General features: G+C 40.3%; 1 long non-coding RNA gene across 2 annotated transcripts in view; it reads left to right on the top strand.

The window, feature by feature from the left end:
- Nucleotides 1–16767, top strand: part of LOC121069839 — an 89503-nt gene that overhangs the window by 9951 nt on the left and 62785 nt on the right. Inside the window, exons 2-3 of one of the 2 annotated variants that reach the window (XR_005819660.1) lie at nt 1432–1517; nt 8213–8331. This is a non-coding gene — a long non-coding RNA (uncharacterized LOC121069839). Of the gene's footprint in view, nt 1–1431; nt 1518–8212; nt 8332–16767 lie in introns of those variants that run through there. The other variant, XR_005819661.1, reaches the window with a different exon arrangement.

Below are 16767 nucleotides of genomic sequence, written 5' to 3'. Positions count from 1 at the left end.
AAATGAAAGTCTACATCTGTCTTTGTTTTAATCTAACTTTTAATAGCATAAAACTCTGACTCCTTTTCCAGATGAAGCTCTCCCGCTGACCTGTGGGTGTTCTGTATGAGCAAGAGGTGTAGGGCTCTGCCCTGGTCTGGTACATTGTTTATGAAGCACTCCGAAGCAGTTTGCTTCATGAGGCCACATCCTGCTATTTTGCTGCGTGCTGAGTCCCAGCAGATGTCAGTGGCAATTTCATGCATATTTTGAGAGGAGGCCGTGGCACCTCAGTATTATTTTGCTTTGCAGAGATACTGTAGCAGAGTGTTTGCTTTGAGATTATATTCTATATTTTTTTTATATTGTGATGAGCTGTGTGTGGCTAGCTTCTGTTTTTTAACAAAAGGAGGCTAGACTCAATAGTCACCAAAGTGGATAAGATTACAGATATTGGCATGATTAAGAAGACTTTATTTGGTTTCAGCAGTGAGGGATTCAATTAGACGCATTTTATTATTTGTTCTGTTAGCTCATTGTATTTGCTTTGAAAGTGTAAAATCCTGCTTCTGGACCAAAACCTGCCCACAGCTGAAATGAGAAGTATTCTCAGATGATGTGTTTTAAAATGTTAGTTATCTTCAATGGATTACTTTAACTGGCTACAATAGCTTCTTTCATATGTTTGAGCCCCTGTTGAAGTCTTAAAATCTAGACTGGAGTGTCCAATTGCTGCATTACTTGCGTGTCAGTTTGTGTTTCTCACCTGTTCAGTGAAATGTTAGAAAGTCATTTGCAAACATGGGTTAGAAGACAAAGGTTACATTCACTGCATAGTTTATTGATACCATGCACCTATAGTTTGAGAATATACAGCATTTATTAAATGCTCTGACACAGGAAAAAAATCTGCAGAATGTTGCTATAATAAGACTAGGCCATAAATAATAAATTTCTAAAAGAGAAGACTGATAGCCTGGGTTCCCTCTGGGGTGGATGCTACTTCTCAGTTTTAGTAGAGTTTCTTGCTGCTATGCCCCAAGGAGTTAGGTTTATGGCTAGGTGCTATGGACCAGACTATTTATGTTCTGTAGGTGAAGTTGCTTAAGTAAAAAGAGAAATAAATTGCACTGTTATAGTTTTGTAGAGGAGCAGCTGTCCTTAATTTTTTTTCTTACTCTACTCTTTGAACTTGATGAGAGCATTCACAGACCGAGGCTAAGAGATGATTTAAATAAGGTTCCTTGAATTATAGGCTGCTATAGGCCATTATATTTTACCCTTTCACTGTGTATATGTTGAACTCCATAACTTTTATTTTTAAACTAGAGCAGGCAACCTGAAAAGGTATCTAGTCTGTGTGGAGAGATGCCAGGAGATAACTGTGCCGCTGGTTGATTACTAGTTCAACTGAAAAAAATTGTGACTTCGCTATCTTTGGTTTGACTTCAGCACCCAGATGTGGATTTCAGCTATACTTCCCAGTGATTTGGTTAATTTTGGACCCTTAATGGACACCTTCAGAGTGGAAAAGGAAGGTTAGTGATCACTCGTCCTGTTGTTTATTCTTGAGAAATCTGTGCTGTTGCCATTCATTTTCCCCAGCACATGCAATATTTTTAACATCAGCCTTGCCAAACTTCCAAAGGCAAGTTCACCTCCCCACATGTGTAAAACAAGAACCCACTGGTTCATGTTTCTGCCGGGTGGCATTTAAGAGCATATGTCAAGTTGCCTGTCCATTATAGCTCCCTCCAGAAGCCTCAAAGACGATGAGAGCAGCAGCTGCACATCAGCACTTCTTCTCTATCATTGCTCCATTCCCCTTTTGTAGTTATCATCTGTTTAATTTTTTTTTCCTAAGGAGTAACTTATTTGTGACAAAGAGAAAGATCTTAACATATTTCTTCTTTCTAAAAACAATAATAAATACTATTTTTGCACATCTGCTGGCAGAATGTAAAGATTGGTACCTTTAAAATGACATTAAAATGTTATACCTAGAGCAGCTGAAAAATGTAAATGCAGTCTGTGGTGTGACTTTTTCAAGTCCAAAACCCAAAAAGAAGATACAAGGCTGCTTATGAGCAAGCAATATCTAAAAATAAAGTAGTAATCTGGAATTCTTCCTTTGCGTGGCAAATGAAGAGGAACATTAATAGTTGATGTCCGTGTTTGTCATCCAGTTTACAGCTTTTCATTTTTTCAATTAGAATTAAATAAATGCCAACATATGGAAGCAGATGTGGAGTTAACCATTTAAGACTCTCCAAATCTTGCCAAATTCTGGGTAGACTCTGTAAGGAAGACTGCACTGCAAGTGTCTGTATTTTGTGGGGCTGAGAGTGCAGCTAACAGAGAGCTCAGGCAGGCAACTTGGCTGATAAGGGCAAACTGGTGTGCCAAGGCTTGATTTTTCTTGCAGTGGTGCTATTGATGTAATTCTAGCATCACGCTAACGGTGCAGTAACTGCTACTTAGAGTTACAGTATACTCTGTTCATGCCAAAAGACTGAGGGGTGCAGCTTTATCCCCAAAGTTTTTGCTAATTGAGATATTTATGACATGGTTTAGACCATGCAGAGTCTTGAAATGGATTGGAAAATGGGAAACATTGATTTGACTTTTTTTTCCAGCTCTGTGTTGTTTGGTGAATTGGAGAAAAGTCAGGCATATATCTGCTTGTTTTTGAAGCTGCATTTTGAATCAGTCTCTGAAGCAAAGGGGGGAATGGATAGAAATAGCAAACCATTAATTTCTGTTTTTGTATTATTAGATAAGACTTTAATTTGTGTCAAAAAATAATGTACTACTGTACCAGAGTGCCAGTACCAGTCTGTCAAGCTGCTTTTTTCATCACTTGTACTCATAATGAAGTGGCTCTTCAGCTTTCAAAGGTTTAGCATAGCTAGTCCCAAATACCAGATTGTCCTGTGCAGAATTACTTCATTGTTGTAATAATATATTTTTAAGACAAGACTGAAATTCATGGAGAAATGAGCTAGCTTGTATGTTAGGGATGGCCTGAATGTGGTACTTTCTGCTTACTTTTGAAAACAAAAGCATCCCGTGTGCAAAATCTGTCCCAAGTCTATGACAATGTGGGGAAGGTGTCCCACACACTGGTTATCAATCCTTGCTGACAGTTAGGATGCTGCAGTATCATCAGTGGAATCCCTCAATATTTAGAAATTATGTTAAATATACCCTGTAAATTCTCTCTTAGCCTTCATGTCTCCCATTTGGATGGGACAACCTTGGAACTGAGCTACGGAAATGAGCTATATCTGAAGGAAGAATAAGGAATCTCCAAATAGAAGATACAGAGATAGGTGTGAATTTGCTGCATGTCCCCAGTCAGCTGAACAGGAAAATGAATGGATCAGGGCTTGCTGAGGACGAGGGAAACTGGCTGTAGAAGAGGGAGAAGCTACAATTCAGAGAGAAGGTGGGCTGCAGGAACAGAAACCTGGCTGCCCATCTATCTTCAGCTTTTGTCACGTGCAAAGTAACAAGTAGTTATTTTACAAATATCAGGCACTGCTTGCAATGGACTGCTCTGTGCCCCTTTAAAAACAAAACATACATCTAGGGAACAAAGAAGGTTGTAGCTCTGTGAAAAGTGTGCTTATATCAACATGCAATTATGTCAATGTAAGGACACCAGCCCTGATTTTTTGTGAGCCCCACTGGCATGTGTTGCAGGCAAAGGCTTTCCATCCAGAGGCCAATGGGAGAAAATCTGCTGCTGCCTGAACCAGCACTGGGATTTGTGAGCGTGCATGCCTAGAGAGCAGCTCTCCCATGCAACTGCCCCCGTGCAGAGCCCAGACGCTCTGCGTGGGCTCGGAGGCAGCACGTTATGCTATGCAAACCCTCATCATAAGCTGGCTGCAGATGGTAAAATGTGACACTACACCACAAAGAAAAATAAGTGCTGGCAACTTATTTCTCTTATTATGGTCAGTGCATATACTTCCCTCACTTCCACATACAGTTTCTTATATAACTGCATTCTTAAAGGAAGCAGAAATAATACAGTAAGCTTTAGGAAAGAAAACAGTTGAATGTTCTTTTTCTGTGACAAAAAGTTAAATGCACAATATATTAACTGTTGATCATCAGCGATTGTAAACAGAGCTCTGTTCCCGCTTAGCATTTATTTGGGCCTTCATTACAAAACCTGCATTAAAAAGTGTGTGTGTGTGTATATATATACACACACACACGCACACATATGTAATAAAAAAGCAGAACCTTTCTTCCTGCTATGTGTATAACCCTACTCTGTATAGGACGACTGTGAACACTGGACCACGTGGAGGACACGGTGTTTTTCAAAGGAAGATATTTCCTTGTCATTAATAATTTTCCATGTAGAACATCCAGCTACTCTCAAGCTTCTAACAGTAAAGTATAAGAATACCTTACACCCGCCGACTAATTTTAGCTAACGCAAACCAAACATTTCCCTCTTCAACCAAATGACCTTGTGGCCGCCTGGGAGTGGTTACACGAAGCAGTTCGGAGGCTGCTGGGCTGTGTTGATGCTGGCAGGGGGCGATTTCACGGCTGGCATCCCAAGGCAGGCAATGAGGCAGCCGAGGAGATCGCCCAGGCTGTGAACTTGAACCACCCTGGTGGGAGGGGAGGGAGCACAAGAAAGTGAGAGGTGGTTTGAAAGGAAGTTTTGGCTGTAAAACCATCCCCAAGCCAGTTCAACCTGCTTCTTTATTTTTATTGTCACAATGTTGAATTGGGGGATGACTATAAAAGATGCAAATTTCTGAGCAGGATGGGGTGGTGTGCCTCACAGCCTGGGAAGTACCAGCAGGGCAGACTGATGAGCTTTATGTTTAAAAATACTCACCTCTGCTCACTGCTGAATTAACTTAGCCACTTTCCAGTCTGAGGATGTGGGAGAACAGCACTAAATGAGCTGTTCCTGTTGCCAGCCCACCAGCTGCTTGTGGTCATTCCCCCCTGCTGTAGCAGTGTGGAGCAGCTCTTTTAAGGTGCCCTGGCCAGGGGAGCAAATACCTGGCAGCCTATTGCAGCTGGTTTGGACCTCTTTTGCAATCAGAGAGTGGGAGACGAAGGGCATGGTTTATCTCCGTGGCATTGCTTGACATAAACGTTATGTTTGTATGCTGCTTGATGATCGGTGAACGCTAGATTCATACTTCCTACCGTTTGTGTTGCTGTAATCCTTTCAAAGTAGCAGTGCTCTCTCTTAAAAACTGAACTGTTAATGTTGATAATGTTATAGCTGTCTTAATTGAATAACACTAAAGTAAGGACAAGCTTCTGGATAATTCTTTGTTGATAGGATTGAGATTTGTAGTTCTGGAGGATAGAAGGGAATTCCTTTAGCATTCATCAAGGAAGGGAATATTTTATATTTCCCAGAGCTGGGCTAGTGTAATTGAAGGTATGACAAGTTTTGGAAGGCCAGGGCCAAGTTCCTTTGGCAGAACTGTTGCAGGGGAATGTGCAAATATCTATTGTTAATTCTGTTACTGAAGGATGCCATTGCATTGGCTGGAAGAGGCATTAAATGTATTCCTCACTCTGGATCTCCTTCCTGCTTTGTGGAAAGTTCAGATTATTAGGATCTCATTCTTCTGTTTGTGTGATGGACAGGGCTGCTAATGCTACCTATGCTTAAGGTTGCTTGACGCTTTCATCCAGAAGGTCATGTTTTTAACCGTCTGTTAACTCTGCCAAAGCTTAAATAGTTTAGGCTGAGATTTTCCAGACAGGTATCTTTGTCTGGGAGAGCTGGTGGCAGGGGAGAATTTCAGCCAAACTTAAATCAGTCACTTCTCTGAATGAGCTGACAGAAAGTGACATCGTTTTGTCCACGTTACAAAGGGAAAATGTCTTGTATCTTGCTTTGCTGGAAAAGAAAACCTTTAGAGTCTCTATGCTTTTCCACTTGAGAATTGGCGAGCAGCATTTGATCTTACTTGGGGGGGAGAAGAGAGGTGAAGTAGATAATAAAGTAATGAAAGACCGCAGCTTAGGAAAGAGATGAGCCTGTGTCTTATGAGACTAATTTAATTTGCACTGAAAGCCTAAACTATGGTCTTTTCATGCATCTTTGAATCCTTGACTTTGCAAACTTAATGATATATTTTTGTTTAAAATGTAAGATTTTTGTTAATAAAGTGAACTAAGGAAAGCTCCATCAAAGGGTATAATTTTGACACCTATGTTTGCCACCTGCTCTGCTAAAATCTCCAGATGCCCTACTCTTCCACCAGAGTAAGTGGAGCAATGGAGCAGTGTGCACGGGCCTTGGCAGAACCAGAGCAGATATGCCTTGCAAGGGTAGCTCTTGCTCAAAATCACAGGACTGCTGAGGCACAGACCTTTTAGGCTTTACCTCAAGCTCTGGCTGGGCTGGTGTCTTAGGCACATGTCCTTTTCCTCCTTTCCTTTCTATTTGGAACTACCACGCTTTAACATTCTCTAGTTATCCTCTTTCCAAAAGAAGTTCAGAGTGAAAACCTCTTAGAAGGAAGTTTCAGGTGAGATGGGGGTCAGAAGGTAAGTGTATTCCTTCCTTACCCATAGCACGTGTATTTGACTAATCTTCACTTTTTTGTGTCTCATTTTCTTCATGCATATAAAGAAAAAAGCTAGTAACAATTGAGCAAAATGATCGCTTTTGCAGCGTTTGAGTGTTGATGAGGTGAATCAGAAGGTTAGCTGTATACATTAGAGGGTGTACGAGGGAAGGCAAAGGAGGACCACAGGAAAAAGCGTCTGTGTTCCTAGAGAAAAGGATTACTTATCCTAGTTGGGGGATTTCTCAGCTAAACTACAGCTTGTACCACTGCGGTGCTCTTTGCACTAGTGGAGAGCTAAGGGTAGCTACTCTGCCATGTCAAGAAATGCTATTTTGTCTTGTGTAATAACGAGAATTTCAAAATCTTTAGTCTCCAGTAACGGAGGCTTTAGGCCTGGTAAGGTGACAAGAAAAGCACAGCAGGAAGACAAGGCAGTGGTTTTCTCTTCTGACTAAACTATTGGGACTCTTATAAAATCGGGTTGTTATCTTGAGTCTTATTTTCTGAATATTATTTTTGGAAGTATGATATGGTTGTTTCACTTTTTAAAGACTCTGATGGAGAATGCACAGCAGTCTGCAGGCTTATCAGTTTGATCTAGAGCTTTTGCCAAAGAGTATGCTTCAAATATTCTTGATTTCTTCCCCATCTTTTTTCCTTTTCTCCCCCTCCCTGAGTGTCTGGGCTGTAGAGACTAGAAACTAAGGAAAATTACAAGAGGAATAAACTTATCCCATTAATTTTTTAAATACAGTTAAGTTGAACAGTTTTTGAGCAAATCACTCAACAATAGGTCACTGTTTTTATTGGAAGACATTTAGCTGGAAAATATATTGAGGTGAGGAAAAATGATTTATTCCTTGTGTGTATATGTATATTTGAACCCTGATTCTGGCTGTCTTATTTGCTCTCCTTCTAAAAAGACGTGAAGTCTGCTTCAGAGCTTTTCAACTACTTCACCTAAATTTTAGCTAAGTCCAAACTGTAAGCAGTGTGGGGCAAAGGCTGCATCGTTGCTGTTTGACTGTTTATCACCTTGAAAGAGATGGTAAAGCATGAATGAAACAATTGCTCAAATAAGAAAGTGTTAGTCGATATACTCTGTGAGAAAGAGGTAAACTTTTCGTTTAATTGTGGATATCAAAGGGTTGAAGAATCAATGCATATTTGAATTTCCTTTTCATGGTTCCTCTCTTAGTTGGGCATGGTTGGAGCAGGGGCTTGACCAAATGACCTCCAGAGACACCTTCCAGCTTAATCTCTTCCATGATTCTTCAATTCTATCTGTTAAAAACACAAACTCGCGCTTCAAACCTTTAGCTTAAGTACTCCTTATTTAGTAAAATGGTGTAGCTCAGTGTCTCTTCCTTTTGGGTTTGCAGTGACTTTAATTGATATTAATGTATCAACCATAGACATAAAAATATATGGGTAATGTAGTGGAAAGGTTTCTTCTCATTCCTGAGCTTTGAATTTGCTTCTAATTTCATTGTCAGTGCTACAGAGGAGAGGATGTTTTGTTGTTCAGATTTTCTCTGCTCAGAGAGCTCCACAGAAAACTGGGGGAAGTTGTAGCTGTAGAGGTTGTAGGACGGTCCTCAGGACTTTTCTTACAAGTATGGGGGCAAAGCTGTTAAACTAAACCTATCATTTTGTAGGCCAAGGTGACTTCACACCTGTCATCCAGGCCAAGTTAAGGACTGTGAATGATTGCTTGCTGCTCAGGTCAAATAGTTTTCTACCCAAAACTTGCTGGCTACAGCTGCAGCCCTAGTAGAATGGAAAGCAAACCAAACAGAGATATCAAGTTTTGGCTAATCTATTTTCATCAGGATATTTGATACAAAGTGTTAAAATGAAGATTATTAATATTTTAAAGAAAAATAAATCAGATAAATTACATATTACTTATTACAAAGGTATTTGATGCATTATATATATAAAACATGTATATTTGATGCGTGTGTACATATATATATATATATATATATATATATATAAAAGTATATATACTCCATATTCTGGTATGACTAAAGCAGGAATGTAGAAATGTAGGAAGGTTTTTCCAGGCTCATACTTTGAGTTTGGCCATGACCTGGAAGGCCAGATTTTACAGGAAGAACAGTCTGGGGCCAGAGCATCTCAGTCTTACTCTTACCTATTTTTAGCTCCAAACCTCTCTCTCCATCCCTGCAATACGCTATACTCTTTGTTAGTTATTTTTATAGGAAGAGCCTTAGAAATAGCTGAAGATGTGAGATGCCAAATGGATGTTACTGGTGGGTAACTGGGTTCAGTGAGACTCTGTGTGGATTCTCTGAGCATGAGAAGACTGTCATTGCTTGTCCTGATCTCACTCAAATGTTTTGCAATGAAATATGTGGGTTTTGGCCTTCACTCAACAAAGCACTTACGTATTTGATTACCTTGATGTCAGCTAACATGCCTGAAATCTGTTGCATCACTTTAATGTGTAAAATAAAGCACACCTTGTTGAGTCATGACAGGCTCTGTTCTTACCGAGGCAGTAATGCAGAGCTGAATTGATAGTTGATATTTCCCCTCCTCTTGTTAAAATTGTTACTTGCTAAAAGAAGGGTTGGTAAAAGATCATGTTCTTTATTTTGTATTTACATCTGTCTGATAGCTGTTGTCATTTGGGAACTGGTTTGGGGGCATTGTTTCTTGGCTTCTCTGTACCTGTTTGCTTCTGTCTTTTGGTTTCAAGCCCTTTGGGGGCAAGACTGTCATTTCAGTATGACTGTGTCTACAGCCGCAACCTCCAGCCTTGATGTGGGCTCATAGGTACAATTCTGCTCTTCTAGGAATGAGGCAGACCCCGTTCCATGCGCAAGATGTCTATTCAGGCTGCCTCTTCCTTCTTACCTCCATGTTTTGCACGTATGCAGCCTTCTGGGTCTCGATGGGAGTGCTGGGAAGAAATGTGCCCGCCAAGGGGACCTGGGGAAGGATCTTCTTCTCTGGCCACAAAAGGGGTGAACTGCCTTTTGCTGTGGTTCAGCACTCTCAGAGAAGGGCACAGAAGGGTGCCCTCACATACGAACGTATCTCCAAACACCTATGTGAGCTGTTCACAGTCTACTGTTGCTGCAGACAGCATCTGGTAAGGAGTTTCTAAAACCCGGGGATTGTCTCTGCCAAAGCCTGCAACTTCTCCGTGCGCATTTTGGTGCAAGAGCTAACAACAGATTAAAACTTTTTATTTGTTATTTCTGCAATTGGATTGCAAGTTCATTTGTGGAACCAGTTGGTGTATGTCATGAAATCTGATTGATTGAACAGTTAATCCTTGAAAGCTTCCCTTTGAAATGTTGCAAAGGTCAATCAGGGATAGTGCCCATATATACGTGTCATGGAAATTACCTATTTTGACACTTTTATCTACCCCCATGTAGCTGCAAACATGCAGAATTTTCTGGTCTTCTCTTACATAATGTGAACTTCCCTCAGAGCACTGTTTTTAGTGATCCATGTTCAGCTCGGTGCTTGTGGAATACAGGAAAACATTTAATTTTTAATGAGATGATCAGAAAATTATAATATTCCTTATAAAATAGTATTTTAATCAGTTCTGAACTGCTTGTGGAACAGGTATTTTTATATGAAAGAGTACTATTGTGATGAACTTGGGGAAGTCTGTTAATCCCACATTTTCTGCAAGGGGTGAATAGTGGCTTGAATGTAAGTTGTCATTTACATAAATGGGCCACATCAGAGATGTTAGTAGTGCTACAAGATGTGCCTTGTGAATCCTGTGCTAGTTAAGAAAGATGAGATATTTTGGTTCAGGGGAATAAAAACTGCATGTTGCTGATGTACTGGAAGGTAAATAGAAATTTATACTTTTCCGATGTGCCTCATGTAGACAACAGAGAGCTTATATCATCTCAGTGTTTGGCCTGAGACACTGCTCTGGTGATTTTACTTTTTTTTGGGTCAATAATCAATGGTCATAAATTAAATAATAATTAATTTGGTCAATAATAATTTTTTTGGTCAATATTTTTTTACCACTGCTACGTTTGTTTTATGTCAAACTTTGCAGGAAAACAGGTAATTCTTGGAAAGCCTATTCAATGCTTATTTCCAATGCTGTTAGAAATTATTTAAAATTCCTTTACAGTGGTTCCAAGGGCACCAATGTCCTGTTATGCTTCTCTAAAACAGGATGAGTGACCTCCTGAGACCTTGTCACAGTATGCAAGTTTTCCTAGGTGACTCCGGCGAATAGATAACCTGTTGTGTCAGGTCCTCGGTAAGCTCTCGTGTCTGAACAGAGCCAAGGTCTGTGTACCCTTCCTGGCTATGTGAAGAGATGATCCTTGTGCTGTGGATGGCATTCTGTGCTGCATTCCAGGAATGTGGCCGGTCTTGACAGCTGTCACATATCACAGATATCCACCGAGCTGTTCCTATGAAGCAGCAAGAAGCATACAATAAAATATCCATAACTCATTCACCTTAATGTGATCTAATAAAATGTGCCGTTTCATAAGACGGAGGAAAAACTTCCCAACAAACAAACTAATCAGCACAGAACTGGGCAGGAAAATTAATGCTAAAAATGACTGAAACTGGTCAGAATGAAAATCCCCATTCTTCACTAAACTTTATGGCTGAGATGTATCCCTCTCTGTTCTGAGGGGGCTTGCTTTGGGAAATTGTTGTGTCTTGGTCTTATTGCCATTCTTCTATTGAAGATATAGTAAAATCAGCAGCTGGTCTTCTACTGTAATAATGCACTCGGAATCAAAATGTGCCAGAAAGATTGCAATGCAATACGGAGTGTTCTGACCAAATGTATTTTTGTAGGACCATTCTGCAGTGTTTTCTGTACTGATCTTGTTCTTCTTGTTTCAGAAATGGAGTTTTTCAAGCTATGACAAAACATAATTCTCAGCCTTTAGGTAACTAGGAAATTAGGGAAAAAAAATCCCCAGCTCACTTTAATTATGTGGGAATTGCTGTACTCCCCCCTTTTTTATTTCTTTTCTCATAGCAAGTATGGCATACCGCTCGGGGGAAATTGTCTTTGAATTACTTTTACCACAATCCAAAATCATGCACAATTTAGAGAGAGCAATAGCTGAACAGCAGTCCACATTGTAATGGTAAAGGAAAAGACATAAAATGCAGTCAAAGATATCAGTGAAGGCACCGCTGCCAACTGTGAAGAGCACCTGGCTAGGTATTAAAGGACACAAATATGATCCCCTTACTGAGCAGTATTTTATAGACTGGAGTTCACAGCCAAAGAAAACAGCTTTTGGAGCTTTTAGGTGTCCATAAACAGCTAGATAAACACTGGGAGCCAGAACAAGGGATAAACAAGTCAGCTGAGTATCAGCTTGCCACATTGCCTTTTGGAGCTCCCCAAATATCCAACTGAACTTAGAATATATTTACTCTTCAGGGTTGCCATTGCTTTCCATGATTCCTGGAGGTGGTGTCCCTAAGGTTGGAGAGAGGGTCAATGAAGCAATGTCATGATATAAACTCAAGCTGTGTCCTGTCATCTGCATAATTGCTGGGATTGCATCGTTGACCATATTTCATGTGAGTTGGCAGTGACTCCTAGCCTGTAGTCAGGTGGGGGTTTGGAAGAAGAGCTGTACCTATGGTCCCTGATCTCCCTCTTGTAGTTGCTGCCAGCATTCAAAGCATTGCAAACAGGTTTCATAAACAAATCTCATTAAATGTTTTTAGACAGAGGAAGGCACATAGCCATAAATAGAAAATTGATAAGTGGGCAACCGTTAAAAATAGCTCATTAAGAAATGGCAAGTGGAGAAATAATACGAATATGATAGCATAAAGAATATTCTACACACATACTCGAAGCCGTTAGCGGTTGCCAAAAACTCTGATGAAGTGAATGAAGAGCAAATGGGTTGTATTTCAAACACATACCATTACACTGAGCAACAGTAACGTTTTATTGCTTCAGTCACATTTTTTGACTGAAGTAATAAAATTTGTAAAATATAAAGAAAAACACAGGATTTATCTATCCCTCCTGTCCTGTTCCCTCCCCCCACCTTTCCTTATTTCAAATTCAAACCAGATCTCATGGTTAAAAGTATGACACTCAGGTTATGGAGATGTTTAAAAATTGCTTGACAGATTCAAAGAAACATGCAGTTCTGTACACAACCAGAGTAATAAGAAATATTTTTCCACATGAATTTTAGGATTATGGCTTATGCTTGGTGAAGCTAGAGAATAAACTAGTACGGAGCTGGTTTCAGCTGCAGGTCCTACAAAGATGTGAGAGCATCTTTGGTCTTGTCCACTAGAAGTAGCCAGGGGGATAAAGAGCAAGGCACACACAGCTGGTCGCCTGTTAAAACTTTTAATCTGTATTTTAATTTTGGCTTGTATTTTACTCAGGTTATTACAAATGACTACATTAAATTACCTTATTCAAACTGAGCTCCTTTGCAGATATTGCTGTATGCCATTGCCTCGTAAAATGGAAACTACTTTTCTGGATGTAGTCATGTATTACTGATAAACAATTATGTAGTCTTCTGTTTGAAAATCCATGTGTTTTAAAATAGCAGAGAATCTGCAATGTATTCCAAAACTGTGGACAAGTCTCAGAGTATTAGATTGTCTGTATGCTTGTATTTTCCTTCGTGGCTAAGCGTTATTGTTCCATCGTTGATGAACATTGAAATAACAACTGATCTCGTAGTGCATGTAATTATAATTTATGTGCATTTGATTTCTGTTGTCCACGGACAAAATTTTTATACAGTCTTGCATGTGTTCATTAACCTTTCTCTGCTGCTGCTGTTTTCTCTGAAATCTTGATGCAAAATAAATCACTGACACTGCCTAGCTTTCCCTAAAGTCTCCCTGCACTTGGATGAGGACAGAGTCCAACATGGAGTGGATGGTCTGGAGCTCCTACTAAGACGAAAATTGTACCTAACACACTCTCCTTCTCATTATTACTCTGAACTACAAATAAACATAAAATATAACTAAGATCCTTTGTTCTGTAGGTTCTTCCTTCAGGTCTTTTCCCAGGGATGGTGAACAGGCCGCTGCATCAGTGCTTGCATGCACTATGTTCTCTCCTGGTTGGGATATGAAGCGCTTGGTCTTGTGGCAGGGGTGCATGCAGTTAACAACTGGGTGCTGCCTCCTAGTTTAGGTGCCAGGGACATATGCTGCGACAGGAGGCTCCCAGAACGTATTTGTGAAGTCCTAAGTAGCCACAAATTTGTTTAAAATTAGCTTGTATTTACAGAGTGCCTTACAACCCTTGAGGCTAGCTAACCTCAGTGGTTTACTGAGGTGTTGTCCTGATTTGGCTCTGAGATGCAAGAACTTGCTCAATCCCAAACTAAGAGGAAGCTTTTGTGTTGGGGCTGGGATTGAGGCATCAGTGTCTTGCTCTTTCTCCTTGACTATAGCTTTGTAACAGAAGTGTTCAGCTGTGTAATCTGTATCGATACAGTGGTATAACAGAGAGGCTAGGCTAATGAAGGATCGATAGAGAGCATCATAACCATTGCAATAAGCATGAACAAATTTGATGTGAAATTACCTATATATACACCTCTCTTAATTTCCACTAAAAAAGCTTTGGTAGCAGCACTAAACACATGAGCCAGATCCATGGAGGTTTTCACTTGCTGCTCTGTTGCTGACTCCCTGTTCTCTGTTGAAACTCAGGAAATACTTTGTATTTTATTTGCGTGCTGATGTAATGTTAGGGTTTTTGTTTGTTTGTTTTGTTTTGTTTTACACAGATCAGTGGTGATCTTGAAATATATATCTTAATGTGTGTAACTGTGTGTGCAGCCAAAAAAGAGTATGTGAAAACTCCTTGCAGATGCCCTGTGACTTCATTCACACTTCAGTGATTAATTGAAATGGGTAATTCTTTTAGAAAGGTAGTATATGTTTTCCTTGTTAATCTATGTGCTAATCTGTGTTCCTTTGACAACTTAATAAGTAAAGGGGTTATGCTGTGGCTGTAAACCAGACAAACCATAAACAGACCGCTTCCTAATGAAATTCCACCTCTATTCATTTTGCTATCTTTCAGACCAAACTAGCGCGCATCTTTTTCTTGCTTTGAAGTGTAGCATTTGTTGCACATCTGACGGTATTTCTCTCCAACTGGCAAGAGTGTTTCATAACTTCATTTCATTTTGAAGCTGCAAATATTTGGATTTATGAAGGAAATTTGAATTTGAGCAATTCAGAGTACAGTGTGGAAGACAAATTTTATTTTCCTTTTTTTTTTTTTAAGTACTGTGTTTTTTTTTTTTGTTTGTTTTTTTTTCTATGCTAGTGCTTGTATTATGAAGGTTTTACAAAAGGGATTGCTACTACCTTGGCTTGTACAAGGTCCTTTCAAAGAGAGGAGTGATCCCTGCCTGTTTTTCAAAAGAATGAGTGTACATATACTGCAAAAAAAAATAAATTGTTTTTTACATCCTGAGCTGCCTCAATAAGACACCTCAGCCCAGGGTATTCCCTGTTGTGTTTGCCACTCCATCCATGGCTACCTGATGCTAGACAGGTAAGACTCAAATTATATATATATATATATATATATATATATATATACACACACGTATATTTGCTTTTGAGATTCTGCTAGCACTGAGTGGAGCCCAGGGATCTAACTTATCAGCCTTGAACTCACTGCAAGAGCTGTGAACCTGCAGCTAAAACTGAGGGGTCCCAACCTGAAGATGTCTCAGCCATCTTTCCTGAGCATGCTCAGGATAATGCAAAATACTTGCATGGTGCAGCTCTGTGCCCTGTGAATATGTTAGTTCTTCTTCCTTTGTGAACTAATTAATAATTAAAGGAAGATTTGCTCAAGCATTCTCTGAATTTACACGCTTACAGAGAGCCCGCCCCTACAAATGGTAGATCAGTAGGATTCAAGTCAGGCTCTTAAACTTTATCAAGGAGAAGCAAATTGTGACTAGCGAAGGATCAAATTGTCTTGATCTCAGATTTTCAATATGAGGTGGACTTTGAACGAAGCCTGTGGCAACAGCAGTGTGCCCTGGCAGCCAGGAGGGCCAACCGTATCCTGGGGTGCATCAAGCACGGCATTGCTAGTCGGTCGAGGGAAGTGATTGTCCCGCTCTACTCTGCGCTGGTGCGGCCTCACCTCGAGTACTGTGTGCAGTTCTGGGCACCACAGTACAAAAAGGACATTAAACTGTTGGAGAGTGTCCAGAGGAGGGCGACGAAGATGGTGAAGGGCCTAGAGGGTAAGATGTATGAGGAGCGGCTGAGGTCACTTGGCCTGTTCAGCCTGGAGAAGAGGAGGCTGACGGGGGACCTCATTGCAGTCTACAACTTCCTCGCGAGAGGGAGTGGAGAGGCAGATGACCTATTCTGTTATCACCAGTGACAGGACCTGTGGGAACGGTGTGAAGCTGAGGCAGGGGAAGTTTAGGCTGGACATCAGGAAGAGGTTCTTCACCAAGAGGGTGGTCGCACACTGGAACAGGCTCCCCAGTGAAGTAGTCACTGCACCAAGCCTGTCTGAATTTAAGAAGAGATTGGACTGTGCACTTAGTCACATGGTCTAAACTTTTGGGCAGACCTGTGCGGTGCCAGGAGTTGGACTTGATGATCCTTATGGGTCCCTTCCAACTCGGGATATTCTATGATTCTATGAACTATAAGAAGGCAACAGTCAGTAATTATAAAGAGATAAAGAGAATATCTCTTTATGTGTGAATATCACTCACAAAGAGAATATTAATTTATGGTGCTCACAGGAGAGGCATCTGCAGGGAGATTTATTTTTCAGCAGGGAAGGCTATTTGTAAAAAATTTCAAAGATGCACTTCTGCATCAGCAATGCCTATCTTTTTGAGATTCTCTTTTTATTTTCCTTGTATTTTAAACAACCCATTTATTTTGTCCACCGTAAGGAAAATCCCCACAACACCTATTTGCTGTGTGTCATTATGTGGCATCATTGCGCTGGGATAATTTGTCTTCCATGACACTGAACACTTCTCTCTGCCCTGCAAACACCTGGTGCTTTCATACTTCTTTGAAACACAAAAATGCTGTTTTCAGCTGCATCTGCTCACATAAAATTAACTTCTGCAAGTACCTCTTCCACTTTCTTGAATTGCATTTGTATTTCCAGGTATTTGGATTCTGGGGGACACTAAGCTCCTGTTTTTTAATCCCT

Source organism: Cygnus olor, chromosome 4 (genome assembly GCF_009769625.2).
Source record: "Cygnus olor isolate bCygOlo1 chromosome 4, bCygOlo1.pri.v2, whole genome shotgun sequence".
NCBI classification, from domain to species: Eukaryota; Metazoa; Chordata; class Aves; order Anseriformes; family Anatidae; genus Cygnus; species Cygnus olor.
This window is presented reverse-complemented; position numbering and strand designations above follow the sequence as displayed.